This window comes from Protopterus annectens, chromosome 13.part0, assembly GCF_019279795.1.
Source record: "Protopterus annectens isolate FY-2018-M chromosome 13.part0, PAN1.0, whole genome shotgun sequence".
Lineage (NCBI taxonomy): Eukaryota > Metazoa > Chordata > Ceratodontiformes > Protopteridae > Protopterus > Protopterus annectens.
In genome coordinates this window covers 1,228,724,063-1,228,744,309 of record NC_056747.1, presented here as the reverse complement: position 1 = coordinate 1,228,744,309, position 20,247 = coordinate 1,228,724,063, and the positions used below count along the sequence as shown (strand labels likewise).

The 20,247-nt window shown below is 40.7% G+C and overlaps 1 protein-coding gene across 4 annotated transcripts in view; it reads right to left on the bottom strand.

Annotated features, from left to right (window-relative positions):
- The window catches only part of PSMD11 (proteasome 26S subunit, non-ATPase 11), a 2,265,797-nt gene that overhangs the window by 2,244,897 nt on the left and 653 nt on the right, over positions 1–20,247 (bottom strand). The gene's annotated exons all lie outside the window — the stretch shown is intronic.

Below are 20,247 nucleotides of genomic sequence, written 5' to 3'. Positions count from 1 at the left end.
CTGGATTCAGGCCAGTTGAATCGAGCTTTGTTTGTATAACTTGAGCACTAATCCAGGCCATCTTTTTTGGAGAAGGTTCCCCTGCACCCCAGTGGCAGGAGTGTGCAGTTAGAACTTGTCTGATTGAAGACTGCTGGAACAGGGCTCAGTTTTGAGTTTTTTTACTGGCTAATTTGTTTAAATTAGTTTGCTCGCTTTCTATGGTTATAGAAAAATTGCACTTTATTCATCTGCTTTTACTGTAATTGTGTTTCTTCCCACTTCATTACCTTATTTTGCTTGTGCTTCTTAAAAATACTCAATTATATTATTCTGCTGCAGTTATTACTGCTTGGTACTAGCCTGATTAGATTGTAACTGTTATTCTAAGTCTTTTGGTTTAAGCATTTGGGCTTCAGACCAATTGTTTTACATTAAGGTTTGTGGACTGCATTTTTGTGGCAGGACTGTTGGGCTAACATCCCAAGTTGGGAATTGCTGATTGAAGGCTCAGTGTCTGTTATTCTAAAAGCACATTAGTTCTGGGTTAAGCACTTGGGCTTCAGGCCAGTTATTTTACATTAAGGTTTGTGGTCTGCACTCTTGTGGAAGGACAGGCTAGATTCTGCCCTTCTGAGCTGGGAATTTCTGGTTAAAGGCTTATTGTGCCTGCTTATTTGAACTGTTTATTTTTGAAATTTGTGCCCCTAGTTTGCTATAGCCCAGACGTTAGTAGTTTACTGGCCATTTTGAGCTAATTTGCACAGTTTTTGTGCTTGTATTCAGCTCAGCAAGTGTCTGCCAGGTGTCCTGCAGAGTTCTGCAGCAGCAGAGAGACAAGAGAGACTTTGGAGTAATTATGTATCATTTTTCCTGCATTTTCCTGCCGTCTAATTCCGCCTAAAAAGCCAATTTTTAGCGTTTCTGTGATTTAAAAAGTATGTACATATTGTACTTACTTGCTGCATGCACTTGAACCAAGTCATTTGTGTTTAAATAATCTGTTTAACAGTTGCAGGCTACACACTAAAGTGTGACAGTCATTTCATCTGCTTTATTTTCTGGGGGGGGGGCACATATATATATATATATATATATATATATATAAAAAATACACACACACACACTTACTTGTTTCCCACCTTTCTGAACTAGTATAGTCCAGTTTTCAAGTTATTGCTGAACTCAGGGCTGTATTACAAGTTTCTGTGTTGCCCACACCTTACTTGGATAGAAGGAAGTTTCTTTGTTCACCTGTGAGAGAGGGGAGCTTTGAGCAGCCTATCTGTCCCTGGAGGAGTGGTTTCAGCCCAGACGTTAGTTTATTGGCCATTTTGGGCTAATTCCACTCTCTTTCATTTCCCTGCTATAAAAACCACATTTGTGGGGTTTTGTGCACCAGGCTCCACAAAGTCTACTCTTCAAAATTTCCCTTGAAACTGGACAAACTTTCAAACTCAAGCACTCAAACCATTCATTTCACAGCCCAGCACTTGCTCAAAACTCATAACAAGCACTAATTAACCCTAGCACTAGACCCATCTATACTGTCCAGAAGGACAAGGCTCTCTATTTGTCCCCACCAGCCAATCAGTAAGAGCTCACTGTACCTATTCAGGCATGTCCAAAGTGCAGTTTCAGGTGTACACTCCAGTCCAACTGGTGAACCTGGGCATTTTGAGGCAATGATACAACTGCCTCATGTACAGAGACAACAACTGCCTCATGTAGAGAGACAACCCTCTCCTCCTACTACCAAACACTAATATATGCGAGAGATGCAATTATACATCCAAATTGGAGGCAAAGCTCTCTCAACCCAAGACTGGAATGGACTGTCAAGAGAAGGGAAATACTTGCAACTCACCACCAGTCTCACATAAACCTATTAAACCAACACCGGCAAATAACACAATACACACAAAAACACTCTCGGAGGCACTAAAAAATCTGCAAAAGCAAGAGAGAGACCTCCAAAGCAGACATCCAAGCAACCTCCACACACCATCACAAACCATGTAACACATACTTCACATAATCTGCGTGCTACGCAATCAGAGCCCTTAAGGCAAAATAACATACCCAACACACTAGTAATAGGCAACTTTATAGTCAGGCACACTGATGTCCCACTAACTAGGCTGGACAAGGAGAAGGATACAGTTAGCTGCCTGTCGGGCGCCAGGATCCACCACATAACACAAGCACTCAAGTCGCTCCAGAACAAGTACAAATATGACTGTCATTGTCCATGTTGGTGTTAATGACCTGAGACTACCTCCCTGGACTACATGAAGAGACATGGAAGAGCTCACTGATCACATATCCCAGGCCGGTATGACCCTGAGTAGCATCCTGCCCTCACCAAGAATGACGACACAGTATAAAGAAAAAATCAATTTAAACAATTGACTAAAGTTTCTGGTGTCATTCAAAGGGGATCCAGTATCTGTCTGCCTGGGATGACATGCTCAACAAGCCACGTTGCTTCACAAGAGATGGCTTGCACCAGTCACCCTTAGGCTTTCGAATACTGGCCAAGGCTTGTGCCGCCCCCATAGTGCCTTTTTTAAACAAGGTTCAAAAGACAAACCCATCACCGTAAATAGCACAAGTAACCAAAAACTGAGTGTAATGCTACTCAATGCCAGAAGTCTAAACCTCAAAATGCATGCACTCTAGGCACTCCTCAGTATGGAGAACATAGATATCTGTGCATTAACAGAAACCTGATTTAAGGCTTCAGAGAGCACCCCAGCTCTACCATGCTACAACTCATACCACACTTTCGGCCACAGAACACGGACCGAAAAACAAAAGGCGGGGGTGTATCCATATTCATCAAGGATACCCACACCTCAAGGTTAGTGGCGCTGCACGATGCCTCATCATTCACATGCAACCAACAATGGGCAAAACTGCAATTCAAACTGTAGCTTGCTACAGATCACTCACCATGATCCAGGACCCCCATTCCACATTTCTGGAGACACTGGAAAATATGAAGGCCCTACCAAACGGTCTAATATTGGGTGATTTCAATTACCCAAACATTAACTGGGAGAACTACTCAAGTACCAACTCCCTTGCCAAATGCTTCCTAGAATTTATAAACTCAAACGCCCTAGATCAACTGGACAACACCCCCACCAGAGGTGACAACATATTGGACCTGGTCATCACCAACATGGGCGACCAGTGTTCTACACCGGAGGTCATCCTCTCGCTGGTTAGATCGGACCATAGACTAATCACTCTGGATAACCACATTCTGCCCCCACCCCCAATCAAGGAAACCACTGTGAAAAACTTTTCAAAAGCAAACTTCATGTTAAAGACAGAGTTGGAAAAGTTCACAGCCCCCCATGCTGAAAGACAACGCTGTCCAAGCTGCTAAATCCCTTACAAAGGCACTCTATGAGCACCTACAAGAATGCATGGATCGTGCTATCCCAAGCAAAACCAAGACTCACTCCTCCAAGAAAAGGAAACCAGTCTGGTGGACCCCTGCCATAAACAAGCTATACAATAGGAGGAGGAAACTAGTACAGAAGACAGTAAAATCCCAAGAAAGAAAGACATCCCTGATCAGAATCAGCAAGAAACTACGATCCCTCATAAAATCATCCAAGGCTAACATCGAAAGAAAAATTGCCAAGGACTCCAAAGATAACCACAAAGCTTTCTTCAGCTATGTCAAGAATCTAAGTGGAAACTCTCAGATCTGCTCTGAGTTAGTGCAGAATGGCACAAAATATACTGAACCGACTGATATTGCCAACATTCTGGCAGACAGTAAAAATGAAACAGCAGAATTGCAACAAACGAATCTCCTCCACCGGTTAAGGTTGAACACTGGTGGTGGGTCACGTAACTTGAACAGCGATAGCAAACAGTAAAACACACAATGTCTTTCAAAACCGGATATATGCCAGGTTGGGTCACGTAACTGAAACACAGTAACTAACACAATAATCCTTGCAAACGGTAATGCTCACTCCGATCCGTAAATCCACTAGAGACGCCAATGTACCCAAATCTTCTTTATTAGAACAACTTGAAAACTAAAATTCACAAATGACTGAAAGCAAATTCACTAGTTTAGCGCTTTCATCTGCCAAGCGCAGACTTCTTCAGAACTAGTGAATTAAAACTACTACCCACATTTATAAAACTTTTTTGGCGCCATTTCTGTAGTTATCTTAAAGCAATACACTATTTAATGAACATATGCAATTGATTGTTTCCTATTACGGCAACAGTGTATACATAACTTTTCTTTAACCTTAGTGATTTCTTACATTACTGGATGGTAATACATAAGATGACATGAAGAAATAATAAAATGTCATGCAAAAATAAAATATCATGAGTAATGAAACAATGTCATAAGAATAAAATAAATTACCATATAATTCCACATCTTCATGTAATATACATTTTTTCAAATAATGAAGGATATCATAAAATGCATGAAATATATATATATATAAATACATATAAATTATGATATATGTAAATAATGATATAAGCAATGATATAAATAGTATAAATAGTAAAATTCATGATGTAAATATAAATAGTATAAATATGTAAATATATAAATATGTGAACTTATATTAATGTATCATAAATTGATTAAAATTAATTACTATAAACATTATTAAAAACAGATTACTTGTTTGAAATAGATAAAAATAGGTTATTGTTTTTTACTTGGAATTAATTATGAATCCAATACCAAAAAAGGTTTAATGCTAATATATTCATTTATGCCTGGACTCCTGGTTGAATCAGTAAGCATCTGCCATTTACTTTCCTTACAGGCTAATCTTGTTTTCCAGTCACCTCCATACATATTTCCTTGTTCCTGATCTATAATATAGAATAAAAAGATATGATTGTCCCCATTTTCCTTAATGTGTCGGTATAATGCATTTTTACAATCTTTCTTCTTTATTCTGTAATAATGTTCATAAATCCGTTTTTTTAATTGTCTTTCTGTTTTGCCTATATAATAGGCTGAGCATATCTGACAAGAAGCTAAATACACTATTTGTTTACTAGTACAATGTCCTCCTATACTCCTGATAACTGTCCTATTCACATCCCCCAATCGAATATGCGAACCTGTGTAAATATATTTGCATTGGTTGCATCTTCCACATTTCTTTGTTACCACCATTCTCCTGTTGTTTTCCTGTCATCTTATTTTTCAATCCTTCTAACAACCTTTTAATGTTGGGACCTGTTTTGTACACTATTCTGGGTGTACTTCCCAAAACTTCTTTATGTGTATCCACTACTGTAATAATGTCCCAATATTTGCTGATAATTTCCTTGATTACATTACTGTATGGGGTATAGGTGATAACACATACTCTACTGATGTTGTCCTGGGTAGTATTACTAGTGCCATTAACTTCTAACGCTTTACCCAATAAAGACTGATACATACTTTCCCATTTATTACTTACATATTTTGTCGTTTCCTTTATCATTTTAATGGGATAACCTCTTTTTGCAAATAGATCACTAATAAATTCAATTTCCTTGTCCATAATTTCTTTACTGGATGACATTCTAGCCCCTCGAATACACTGTCCCTTGACAATGTTTTTAAATATGTGTGGCGGATGTTCACTGCTGTGAAACAAATAATCATTTGAAAAAGTATTTTTTCGAAATACCCTGGATGTAAACCCTTCATTTGTTAAACCAATATAAGTATCCAAATAAGCAATATGCATGGATCGTGCTATCCCAAGCAAAACCAAGACTCACTCCTCCAAGAAAAGGAAACCAGTCTGGTGGACCCCTGCCATAAACAAGCTATACAATAGGAGGAGGAAACTAGTACAGAAGACAGTAAAATCCCAAGAAGGAAAGACATCCCTGATCAGTATCAGCAAGAAACTACGATCCCTCATAAAATCATCCAAGGCTAACATCGAAAGAAAAATTGCCAAGGATTCCAAAGATAACCACAAAGCTTTCTTTAGCTATGTCAAGAATCTAAGTGGAAACTCTCAGATCTGCTCTGAGTTAGTGCAGAATGGCACAAAATATACTGAACCGACTGATATTGCCAACATTCTGGCAGACAGGTTTAGTGCAAATTTCACCCACCCACCCTCTCATCCCCTAAAGGGCTCATAACCATACCAGAAGTATGTAGAGCCCTGGAAATCACTGACACACAGGTTAAAACAGCACTATCCAAAGCCAAAAACACAGCTTCAATGGGACCAGACGGTATCCCAGGCTGTGTCTTACATGAGCTCCAAAATGAACTAACCCCTCACCTAAACACACTGTCCAAACTCAGTCTCTCTACAGGCTACGTACCCATAGAGGGGCGCACAACAACAGTTATCCCAGTTCACGAAAGTGGAGCCGCAACAGACCCTGGGAACTATCGACCTATAAGCCTGACTAGCCTGGTCAGCAAGTCTATGGAGCGCATCATGGAACTCATTAACAGAGACATTGGGTACCTCCAAACATTGGACCCTACCCAGTTTGGCTTTGTTAAGGGCAGATCATGCCTCCTAAACCTGGTGGACTTCTTTGCAACAGTTACCAAGGCTTTAGACAAGGGAAAGGAGGCCCACACATCCTACCTAGACCTCGCAAAGGCTTCGGACACCATTCCCCATTCTGGTATTATAGACAAGCTCACCAGCCTGAACATAAACCCCTACGTCACGAGATGGGTTGCCATGTGGCGCACGGAGAGAACCCACACGGTGAGAGTTGCAGGCTTTAGGTCCAACTCTAAACCTGTTACAAGTGGCGTCCCCCAGGGCTCAGTCCTGGGACCCCTCCTGTTCAGTATATATTTCTCAGAGGTACAGGCAAGCACAGGACGACTATGGCTGACCAAGATCGCAGACTACTGCAAACTGAGGGCCATAACTGACTCCAGCTGATACAGACATCCTCCAGAAGGGTCTCACTGAGACGGATACCTGGTGTCAAAATCATGGCCTCAAGCTAAATGCCAAAAAGTTCATAGTCCTCCCCTTTGGAAAAAACAAAGTAACTGCAAACTACCACAAACATGGTAGTCCCCTAAATACAGAAAATGTAACAAGGGATCTGGGGACCCAAGTAGATAGCAATCTCTCCTTTGATAATCATATTGCCAAGGTGGTTAGAAAATCCTGTGTGGCCCACCTAATCACAAAAGGGTTCACATCTAGAGCAAGAGAGGTTATTGTGCCCCTCTACTCATCAGACCCATCATAGAGTACAACACCCCATTTGGTATGTTCCTTACAAGACACCTGCAACGGCTGGAAAGACCACAGAAGTACCTCACCAAGAGGATTACTGGACTCAAACAGATGCCTTATGCAGCCAGACTGAAGAAACTCCAGCTGTACTCTGTTGCATACCGCTTACTCAGAGGTGATCTCTGCCTGACATACAAGGCCATGTACAACCCAGAATTGATGGACATGCTCCACCTAAAAAAAAAAAAATCCCCCCAGAGAGTCACACACTCTAGGGATCTAAACCTCACAACGATAAGACGCGCTGGAGGGATAGATTCCTTTCCCAGAGACTCCCCATGCTTTGGAATAGGATTCCAATGTACATTAGACAGAGCCCCTCACTAACACTCTTCAAAAGAAATCTTGATGAGTGGATGGGAAACAGAAAATTTACCCCGGGGGATCACTGCAGTGGCTCTGCTGGACAGAGGCACAGGGAACTAATGGCTATGCTGGACAGAGGCACAGGGAACTAATGGCTCTGCTGGACAGAGGCACAGGGAACTAATGGCTCTGCTGGACAGAGGCACAGGGAACTAATCTAAGGGGGCGGCAAAAGCAAACATTCTGGCTAGGCTTATAGATGCCCTCTGGCAGATAGCATCGTACTTACCTATGAACCTATAAAAAGTTTAACCAAGGTAAGTAAACTGCTTTACCAGTGTCACCTTTGGATTCAACATGACAATTAAGTTCACTTGAAAGCAGTCAGCTTAAGAACTTGGTTTCATACTTAAACTCAGGACACACTGAATTAAATTATCTGCAGAGCCAATGAACAGAATGGACATCCCGACTTGGTGATGTCAGTCATTAAAAGTCACTGCTGCAGTAGCTTTAATAAATATGGGACATACTGTCAAGGATGAGACCAACCGGCCAGCTTATTAAGCTTTAGGACTCATTCCACATGGGTATGCATGACACATGCAGAATAAACCCAAAGACTTGGACACCAAAACTTCAGAACTTTCTTACCACCAAAGACAGCACCCCTCCATACGCTTTGGTTGATTGATGGTCAACTAGCACTCCTCCTAAACTTGACAGGTAAGGTACCCATTGGGAATTTCCTTCCACATGTTTATTTCAAAAGAAGAGTATGGCTCTTTTGAAAAGTTTATTGGGGGCCATTTTTACCCTTGTGATTTTTTTTTTTTTTTTTTTTACAATGAACTTTACCTCAGAAATTAGTTTTTGTTGTTGGACTTTTCTGAAGAAACTCCTTTGTAAAATTGCCTTTTTTTTTTTGTTAATAGGTAATTACTAAGCTATCTGCCCCTATCTGCCATTATTAGCCTTTAGCCAATTATCTTTTGAGCCAATTATCCCTTGTGACTTGTTTTTGTAAATCAAACACCTTAACCATTAGGCCACCCTCTCATCCCCACTTAGTTTTTTTCTGTGAGGCTTATACTTCAGCAGGAGGGGGTTGATATTTTTTTCCTAGAAAAAGTTTACCTTTTCCATCAGAAACTTGTGGCCAATATTTTTCAGCTGCACGGATTACTTATCAGACACTATTCTGAACTGTAAGCTGGTCCCAATTCTCTGTGGGAGTTCCCTACCATTTACATACTTCGTCATTATTGTGAGGAAAAAGTGTACTGCTTAAGCATTTCCCTTGTTATCAGGAGACAGGGCAAGTGTATTAGACCCTTCTCACTACAAATGTACCCAAGTAACTACATTTTAGTTAGAATGTACACGGACCAGAGTCCTGTTAAGTATAATCTTTTACCAAACCGCAAGAAGGAAAAAGTTCTGGAGGCTTCCATCATTAATCCAGATTCCTCTTTGCCTCAGCTTCTAATGACTGAGAATGCTGTGGTAATCAGATGTTCCTCAGACTGCTAATCTTTTTCTGCATTTCCCTACTGAGGTTTTCCCAGAAAATGTTACCGCGGACAAGTGGTCAAGCATGTCCTCTGCAGCTGCTACCTTTGCTAGGGAAGGGAGAACTACCCCTAGAGACTTTGAAAAAGATACCAGGGGGATGCTCCTTGGCAATACCATATTAAAAGATCCTCTTCCTTCGGGTACAGACCAGCTGCTGAACTGCTCTTTTTTCAGAGGTCGCATAGAAACAGAAAGTGCAAGTCTAAACACTTCCTTTCCTGAAGCAAATAATGGAGTCTGGCAAAAGAACCGTTGAGAGCATTTCAGTCTGAGTGATGATTTTCCTTCTCAGAGAAGTAAAATAACTTCTTCCCCCTCAGACAGATTCTCAGTCTGACGGACAGGATTTAGGCAGACTGCCTTTATTTTCCCTCACTACAAGTTGGAGTGTGACTCTGAAGGGAGAAACTTCCGCCATATCCCATTCCTAACAGTCTTTCCTAATACTACAGCCAAAATGAGGGATTTTTTTCAATGCAAACAAAAATATATCTGAATCTCAGACACCATGACTTGCTATATTGATTTTATTCAACCTGCATCTTTTCTTTTTTTTTGCAAGCCTACATTTTTCCTGACAGACATGCTCCTAAAAAGTCTGATAAATTGTATAACATGTCTCACTCCCATACACTCATTTTTAAACACTATAGCAGAGTCTGCAGTAGTTTTATTGTCAAAGCCAGCTTTTACTAAAAGCCAGCCTTACCTCTTGACAAAATGGGAAAAGTCTGGATAAGTTTGGTAAAAAAAGGTTTATTATTCTTCCACACCGGCCTTCAGAATTGTCAGGCACACATTTAAAGGTTTTACTGGCTTATGATAACTAATGAATTTAATTACCAGCTTCCTCCTTCCGATACTAAAACTTCTAGGTTTACCCCGCATATATGCAATGTCTCGGGTAAATCAAACATTCTCTGAAATGTGCTTATAATATTGCTGATGTTGAGGAAGCTGCTGCTACTTGCTCGGTCTTGAGAAGATTGCTTGGTTACAGTCTTAATTTACCAGAGAATGTTAGAAATGAAATTTTAAATGTTCCTCTAGATAAGTGTTACTTGGTCCTTCCTCAGCCGGGATCCTCAAGGGATTTGACGAATTAAGTTAATTCAGGTTAACCAAAGTTTGCAAACCTAATTTCCAAAATATAATAAACTTTTTTTCCAGTTCAGGTTCCTCTTTCACCCAGAACAAGCATTCCTACAAAGTTCAAACAAAATTTCAAAAAACAGTGGTATGGAGGATCAAGGAAGAAAGGAGGACTTTCCCAGAACCAAATATATATAATAAAAACACACACAAATATATATACCCTCAGGTTTCCCCCTTGCTTATCTTGGCACTCACGTAAATCTATCCAAGAGTTTAAGTCTTCTTTTTTCCCTCTGTGCCACAATATAACCTTACAAAGCTCAGTTTTGAAAGTCATTCTAAAAAGGTTTATAACTGGCTATGGGAATACCTCCCTCATTTTCACAGCATTCCACCCTAACCTCCCAATTAAACTAGCCCATTCCCTATTGTACTGAATCATGTGTCGTCTCGGACCATAATACAACCTGTTCCCCAGAGTAAAAAAGGGAAAGGATTTTATTCAATAATTTTGATCTTTGGCTAACAAAGTTTGCACATGACTTAGGTTCATAGGTTCGTACTAGGCTATCTGCCCAAGGGCATTTATAAGCCTAGCCCATAGTTATTTGGCTTTCGCCACCCCTTTAGTTTGAATAAAACTATGCCTATTATTTTGCTGTGCCTCTGTCAAGCAGTGACACTGAAGTAATCCCTGGGGTATACCTGCGATCCCCCATCCATTGGTCAAGATTCCTCTTGAACAAGGCCAGCGAGGTGCTCTGCCTCACATGTACCGGGATTTTGTTCCACAGCATAGGGAGTCTCTGGGTGATGAATCTGTCCCTCCAGCACGTTCTATTAATAACCGTGTCAAGGTTTAAGTCTCCCGCCCTTGTGGTTCTGAGGGATCTAGATTTTTTTGAGGTGAAGCATATTCATCAAATCAGGGTTTGACATGGCCTTATATGTCAGGCACAGGTCACCTCTGAGCAAGCGGTAGGAGACTGAATAGAGCTGGAGTTCTTTCAGTCGGGCAGCATAAGACATATTTTTGAGACCCTTTATCCTTTTGGTGAGGAACTTTTGGGGCCTTTCCAGCTGCTGCAGGTGTCGGGTCAGATACATTCGAATGGGGCATTGTACTCAATCATAGGTCTAATGAGTGATGAGTACAGGGGGACGATGACCTCCCTTGATCTAGACGTGAATCCCTTCATGATCAGGTGGGCAATGTAGAAGGTTTTCCTAACTACTTTAGCAACATGAGTGTCAAACGAAAGGCTACTGTCAAACCTGGGTCCCCAGATCCCTGATGACTTCTTCTGTGCTCAGTGGATTGCCACCTATATGGTAGCTAGGGGTAACCTTGTTTTTCCCGAAGGGTATGACTATGCATTTCTTGGCATTTAACTTTAGGCCATGGCTCTGGCACCAGTTATCCGCTTCTGTGAGGCCCTTCTGAAGGATATCTGTGTCAGATGTGTTTTCGACTATGGCCCAGTTTGCAGTCATCTGCAAACTTTGTCAACCATAACCCTCCTGTGTTTGCTTGTACTTCAGAAAAGTAGATGCTGAACAAGAGTGGACCCAGGACTGATCCCTGTGGGACACCACTTGTGACAGGCTTTGAGTCTGACATGGCTCCAGCAACTCTGACCCTGTGGGTTCTGTCACTTAGCCAGTTTGCAACCCATCTTGTGATGTATGGGTTTACATTCAAGCTGATGAGTTTTTCGATGATACCTGAGTGGGGTATTGTGTCAAGGCCTTTGCCAGGTCAAGGTAGGCTGTATGGACTGCCTTTCCCTCATCAATGGCCTTGGTGACTGTCTCGAAAAAGTCAACCAAGTTTAAAAGGCATGATCTGCCTTTGACAAAGCCAAACTAGGTTGGATCCAAAGTCTGCAAGTTCCCTATGTCTTTATTTATGAGTTCCATTATGATCCTCTCCATGGCTTTGCAGATAAGGCTTGTCAAGCTAATGGGACGGTAATTTCCAGGGTCGGTGGAGGCACCGCCCTTGTGAAGTGGGACCACAGTCGCTGTGCGCCACTCCTTGGGTACATATCCTGAGGTGAGGCTAAGATTAAACAGCTGTCCTAACTGCGGGTTTAATTCCTCATTGAGTTTGTGGAGCACACAGCCGGGGACACCATCCGGTCCCATGGATGCTGTGTTTTTTGCTTTGGAGAGAGCAGTTCTCACCTGGGTGTTGGAGATGTTTGGGGGGGCTACAATCCTGGGTGTTGGAGATGTTTGGGGGGCTACAATCCTCTGGTATAGATATCTCTCCTTTTGGGGGGGGGAGAAGTTTGCACTGAACCTGTCAGCCAGTATGTTGGCAATGTGTGTAGGTTCAGTAATCTTCACATCATTTTGAACTAATTCTGAGCATATCTGGGAGTTTCCTCCTAGGTTTCTAACATAGCTAAAGAAGGCCTTATGATTGTCTTTTGAGTCCTTGGCGATTTTTCTCTCAAAATTTGCCTTGGATGATTTTATGAGAGCTCTTAGTTTTTTACTTATAATGATCAAAGGTGTCTTACCTTTCAAGGATTTTGCTCTATCTTATAGTAGCTTCCTCCTTTTGTTGTAGAGCTTGTTTATGGCTGGGGTCCACCAGACTGGACGCTTGCCTTTGGTACAAAGAGTCTTAGTTTTGTTTGGGATTGCCTGATCCATGCAGTCCTGTAGGTGCTGGTAGAAGGCATTTGTAAGTGATTCAGCGGTTTGAGTAATGTTTACCACTGGCTCAGGGGCCTTAAAGGAGACCACATTAGCTTTTAGAAGTGTGAAGTCTGCTTTTGAGAAGTTTTTCACTGTGGTCTTTTTTATTTCAGGTGGGGGCGGGATGAGGACCTCCAGCGAGATTAGTTTATGATCTGATCTCACCAGTGAGGGGTATACTTCCGGTGTTGAACATTTTGATCCCATGTTCGTGATGATGAGATCCAAACTAGGAGCCAGAAATCGAAACTCCTAACGATGTGGACAAACTACAAAAGGGCCTCACTGAGACAGATACATGGTGTCAAAGCCATGGCCTGAAGCTCAATGCCAAAAAGTGTTATGTCATCCCCTTTGGTAAAAACTCTGTACATAGCTGGTAGTCTACTTAATGCCGAAAATGTGATGAGACCTTGGGACACAGGTGGACAGTAGTCTCTCCTTTGATAATCACATCGCCACAGTGGTCAGGAAATCCTTTTACATGGCTCATCTCATCACAAAAGGATTCTCATCCAGAAAAAAAGAGGTCACTGTTCCCCTCTACTCATCACTCATTAGATCCATTATAGAGTACAATGCCCCTTTTGGTATGTACCTCACAAGACATCCATAACTGGAAAGACCACAGAAATACCTCACAAAAAGAGGATTACTGGCCTCAAACAGATGCCCTATGCAGACAGTCTCAAAAAACTACAGCTTTACTCCATCGCATATCGCCTACTTAGGGGCGATCTCTGCCTAACATACAAAGCTATGTCAAACCCAGAGCTATTGGACATGCTCCACTTAAAGAAATTCCAATCCCTCCGAGCTACACGCTCTAGGGACCTAAACCTTGTCACCACAATAAACAGAACATTCTGGAGGGATAGATTCCTGTCCCAGAGACTTCCCATACTCTGAAACAGACTACCTATGTCAAACAGAGCTCCTCATTACCACTCAAGAAAAATCTTGATGATTGGATAGGAAATGGGAAATTCACCTCAGGGATCACTTCTGTGGCTCTGCTCGACAGGGGCACAGGAAAATAATTTTCTTGGTTGGCGAAAGCCAGGGTACATTTTTTGGCTAGGCTTAGCCTAGTACCTACCTATGAACCTATGGTGCCAAAAAAAAAAAAAAACTTTGAAACCTGACCTATACTTTTCCCCCCAGTCTTTAATATTTTAAATTTCAAAATACTTTCTCTGTATTCTACTATCCCTCATTCCTCCTTCCCATTTTCTGGTAACATTAGATTTATAAGATGTTTATATTCCAAACAGCAACTTCATGCAATTTCTGGTTTTCTCTGCATCTGGTTTACATATCCAGTTTGCAGTTTTGCTCATTATAATCATTACCTGTAATAAACCAAAGCATCTGGTTCCTAATAGTCCGATGCAGGCTGCAGGGCATTCACATTTTCCCATACCTAGGTGACACTGCAGGTTCTTTCACAACTTGGTTTCAACCTGGGATTTCAGGTAAACAGAGAAAAGTCTTCTCTCTCTACATCTCACTAGATGGATTTTTCACAATGTCTTCTAGATACAATACAAAGTGGAAAGTTAAAAGTACAAACAGCAAATTCTGATATCTTCAAATCAAACTAACATCTGCCAGGGATCATCTCAGAATTCTGGGGTTTATAGCCTCTACTATTTTCAGGATTCCCTTGGCCAGACTTCAACAAGAAAAATTCAATGGTCTGACAAATCGGTTTGGACGACACCAGTTCCTTAACCATTTCCCAAATACCACCCCACTAGAAATTTCCACCTTTAACAATTACTTCAGAGATAATATCCAAAAGCTCACACCAACCACAACCACAATCCCCCTTCCACCTTGTCTAACCCACGTAACAAAAATCCTCTCTCCTGTAAACCAGTAACCACCGCCTACATCAAAGCACTCCTGCTCAAACAAACTCTGCTCTCCCTCTGCAGATAGCTTACCTCCCATCTTCCTCAAACTTGCCACTGAATCTGTAGCCTATCCTATATCTTTGCTAATAGAGCCATTCAAGAAGCCACAGTCCCAGACATCTGGAAATCCTTTTACATTGTCCCACTGCATAAAGGCGGAAATTCTACTGACCCATCTAATTCTAGACCCATAGCCACACTTTCCCCTCTCCCAAAAATACTTGAAAATGCATCCACACCCAGCTACTGAATCTTCTCCAAGACCACCTAACTCCCACTCAACATGGTTTCCAGCCAAACCACAGTACTACCACTGCACTTTTATTCACACTGTAGCCAAGGACAGAGACCACAACCAACTAGTATCCTGCCTTTTCCTCTACCTCTCCAAAGCATATGATAGAGTTTCACACACTCTACTTCTATTCAAACTATCCAACCTCAATTGGTTGGTTTGCAAGTTACCTCTCCAATAGGCAACAGCATATGGCTCACTTCTTGCTCCTCCTTCCTACTCATCAAATTGGGAGTCCCCTAGGGCTCCATCCTTGGCCCCCTTCTGTTTAATATCGTCACCAATGACATCCATACTGCTTGCAAACGGTCCTTTAACTTGCATATCCAATCAAGTATTAAAAAAAAAAAAAAAAAAAAAAATCAAACTGTGTCTACTATACAGAAATAAGAAATTTCTTACCACTGATATTAAACTCAACCTAGCTCAGGCACTCCTTCCCTCCCTTCTCTATGCTGCCTCACTCCTCACTAACAGTCAGTCTACACTTTTACCCAAGTTAGAACAAATTTACCACAACATAGAGTTGCTAACAACACCACCTCTCATCACTACCTTGCTCTCAATACACTTCAATGGCCAGAATTTCCCCAACTCCAACAGTCTCAATTTTGATTCATATACTCCATTCTCTATAAACCTACATCCTCTCCCTGTCTCTCCTCCCTTCTAACCTATTATACTCCCAAAGTACTCTCCACACATCCAAACAACAACCCCTTGATAGACATAAAAACAAACAAAAACATTAGAAAAACACTACACAAATACTCTTGTCCAAGCCTGGAATAAACTCCTCTCATACATAAGAGCCATCTCCCACCCCAAACACTTCCAAAAAAGAGCTAAAAACAACTACTTAACACAAGGACTTAACCCTGTCAGGACACTACCTAATCCTCCACACCCCCTTTTTCCCCCAGTTTTTCTTGTACTGGAATACTAGACTCCTCTACTTGTTATACCCTCAATTACACCATTTATCCTTTTTCTACTTGAACTAGGCTACTACAACTACTGCAACTACTGTAAATATTTATACACTAAGCTCCACTTTAACTTCTCCAATATCTTCCATTGTGATGTGTCTTGTACTAACGCTGCTCTCTATTTTCTCTCTCTTATCTAATACCACATTGCATCTTTTTCTAAAATAAATTTTCATTTTGCGACTGTATTAACTATAGCAAGTTTTTCGTCTATTTCGTTTGTGTGTACATAAAAATATACAACTATTTTTGTTCTGTGCAACTCTGGAGCCTTTCTCCTTAGGTCTCCACTGAAAATAGGCTATTGGCTCAGCTGGAACAACTCAGATAACATATGTCAAACAAAAAAAAAAAGTTTAAATTCTAGAGATGGATTTGCAAAACGGAAGTTAAACTGGTGACTGAATCACATCTCTCAACTCAGAATTTCCCTTCTCCCAGAAATTCCCACTCTAACAGATGCTTCAGACTTCGCTTGCTTGGAGAGCTGTGTCCAAGAAAGTGAAAAAGAACAGTCGGTACTTACGTATTATTGCAACCACATTAACGAAGTTTCGTAATTCGTTGCGTTTCAGAGAAGGCAGGTTTCTGAACCTTGAAAGGGGTGTTAAGTAGTACTGTGTCACATTGGGTATGAGGCAAGTAGTGGAATGACACTGAAATTTGGTACTCCTGGGTGACATGTCCGAGTGTAATAATCTCAGAAGTTTGGGAAGATGCAAGTATAAAGGGCATTTGCCAGAAATAGCCGTCTTTCTGTAGAAATAATATTGTAAAAATGTCCCGATTTTGAGCCTTTGTGTGTCGTCATTATTTCTGGCTTTGTCCCTAATTAATGAGCAAACAGGTAGACATACGATTACAAGCAGGTAGCAAAACTGATTAACTGAGTCTGCGTATCCTCTTCTGTTTTGTGTTCTTCATAGTGAAATGGAAAATGGTGTTACTACTGCTGATAGTGGACTTGCTTGCTGGCACTTGCCATACCTCGTAGTCACCTGCTGTCACTCAGTTGTCAAGCCCTACAAAGGTCCACGCTAAAGTACATCATTATCAAACCCTTAACCTGCCCTAAATTCTCCGCGCATGTCAGAGTCCTGCCTAACAACTAAAACATGTGTGGTCTGGGATTTTCTGTTGTAACTGTTACACAAGATACATGTAATTCACTTAAGCATAAAGAGTTTAGTGACACACACTTCCACAGACAGTTTCTTTCTATGTTTCGGCAGGAAAAAGGCTTGGAACCGCTTCTCTTCACAATGTGGTTGCAATTATACGCAAGTACCTAACAGTCTTTGGCACTAACATGACACTTTAAAAACACACAAAAAAGTCAAGGAAACAATGGCTCTAAAATGCTCTCAAACCATTAGTGAACTCTAGGCACTCTGTCAATCACATACGGCACCACTATGACATGCTACATATACAAGAGGGAACCACACACACCCCCCCAGCCCGGAATCTACCAACATAATTAATTTGTCCCATCAAGCTATACACAATCACAACAAAGAGACTGTGGCAAACAAGCTGAACAGAACCAGGGCACATACCCCACGAATGGAAGATGCATATGAGGGGTGTGGTCTTCTATAAACTGATCTGTGGGGAACTCAAGTAGAGTTGTTTTCCTCCAGTCAGAACAGGCACCTAAAGAAATGGCACTCTAGGACTCCTTGGCAGCAGGCTTGGAAGACAGATGCCTTTTCATTCCCATGGACAGAAATGTTCCTGTGTGCTTTTTCACCCAATCCCGTTACCCAGAGTTCTTTCAAAGATTCAGAAGAATTCTCCAAGGAAAATTGTGGTGACCCCCTTTTGTCCCAGGCAACAATGGTTCACCTTTCTTTTGACAATGGCAAAATGGAATGACCACAAGCTTCCTCTCAAAAAATGGACTTGCACACAGGACAAAGGGAGTTTAATACACTACAAGCTTCAATTGACTGCCTGGATTATACAATTCTAAAACTATTTTTTTTGAGAATGTGTAGCAGGTATAAAAGGAGACAAAGAAACCTGCTACTAGAAAATCGTATACAAGTGAAGAAAGTCCAAGAACCATGATTATTCAATATATGTGCGAGTTACTATCCTCTGGCCTCTCTTACTCTATCAAGATTAGTCTTTTGGACTTGTCTGCCCTTTGATCGCTGGCTCCTCTGGCTGGTTGGGACAGAAAAGTAGAGACAGTTTTGGGCCAGAAAGCTGGAAGGGGGGGGGGGGGTTGGCTTGGCACTCACTTTGTCTATGTGGAAATGGAAGTTTATCGAATGATCAAGCTATAATCCTAGGTATTTGAAAGGGGAGGTAAAATATAAGTGATATAAATGCATTTTTTTAAATTACACTGGAATTGCACAAGTTAATCACCAACATTAGATTATTTCCATTAAATTAGCATCAACATATTCCTCTTTAGTTGTACTTTTCTAATGATTTCAACCCATCAAAAAATCAGCTTATAAGTTTTGGGTTATTACATCTTATTACATCCATCTCTCTGCAATCCACTGCATTATCAGTATAATTTTGAAGACACTTTTTTGTACACTGGATAAACTTTTTTCAGAGGCACTTCACGTTTCTTTACCCCTATGTGAGTGAGCTGTTGGACAGCAGCCTAACAGTGTAAACAAATATGCCAACCTACAAACTTGAAAAGTGTACAATGGACATGCTGTATTTTATCATAATGACAGCGAGTTTGTTGACCTTTCAAAAACTAAACTCAATCCATTTTGCACGTACTGTTAAAAACTGCTATACGTTTAGTGATTCTACAAAGGCTAATGTCAAGTGCACACATATTTGTTTGCATTCTTGCAAATATACATAAGTTTTCAAGGTTTGATGATCTAAGCAATCTCCAAAAATTATTTCTGACAAGTCACATGCTATGTTAAAATTCACATGTGTGCAGACTCTAATGCTAATGCTAATGTCAAGCATAAAAAAATGCACTCTTGAACACCAAGTTATCTCATCTAAACAATCAACAAAAAAGTTTATCCTACTAATCCTGAACTGGAAACTATTTTACAAAACACCACCACCAAGTACATAATTGATAGAAAGCTCACCATATCAGTATGGAGAAGCTGTCTGTGCACTGGCATTAATGAAAAAAATATTTAACAGTAAAAGGTCTTAAATCTTTTTTTTTAATTTCTAAGCGTACACTGCCACCAAAACACTAATTCAACTTTATGTCATCTTAAGACAGAAAATGCACTTCTGAAACACAGCTCTTGTATTACATAAATGCTTTATGAACAGTTATAACTCTACAACAAATCAAAACAGGGCACTACTTCAGATTTAAAGTTGAATCCTCCACTAACTCAGCATCACCAAGGCACTGTTCATTCAGATCAAGATCAAAGCCACAACCAAAAAAATGAAAATCCCACAACAGTTAAGATCAGTTAAACCCCAAATTTCAAAAATGAATGTATAACATTGTCCCAACGTACCCGACTTAAATGAAAGATAAGTGTACCCACTATCCAATATCATTAACTTAAAACAGAACAATGGGACAATTACATCTTGCAGTATGAGCCTACATTACATCACCAAACATATGTGAATTATCAAAGAAAAATGGCTAAAACTTTTTATTCCTCTCCGATAAAGGATTTACTTTTTCACATTATGCTTCGCCACTTTTCTTTCAGCAATAATGAAAATAAAGCAGCAATACAACTTTAAGACATCTTTTTTCTGTTTTGTACCTTTACACACCTGGAACTACCGTGGCCTCAAAAAGCAAGTCATGCTCAGTGCTCAACGGTGCTCCTTCAGTAACAAACAAAAAACAAATATCACAAAAGTAAACATTTTAACAAATATAACTCAGCAGCAAAAAGCCCTGTTTGAGAGGCAAATACAATGAATTCTCTGTCAAACAATGACACAGATCAGAGTAAAACAGAACTTTCAAATGCCGTACGAAAGTTCAGATTTAGGAAAACGAAACGTCAAACAATACTGATCATCTCAACGGAATTGAGCACTCTCAAACACACCCTCAAAAGACTGGTACAGAACTGTCAAACATGCCTGCAAGCAAA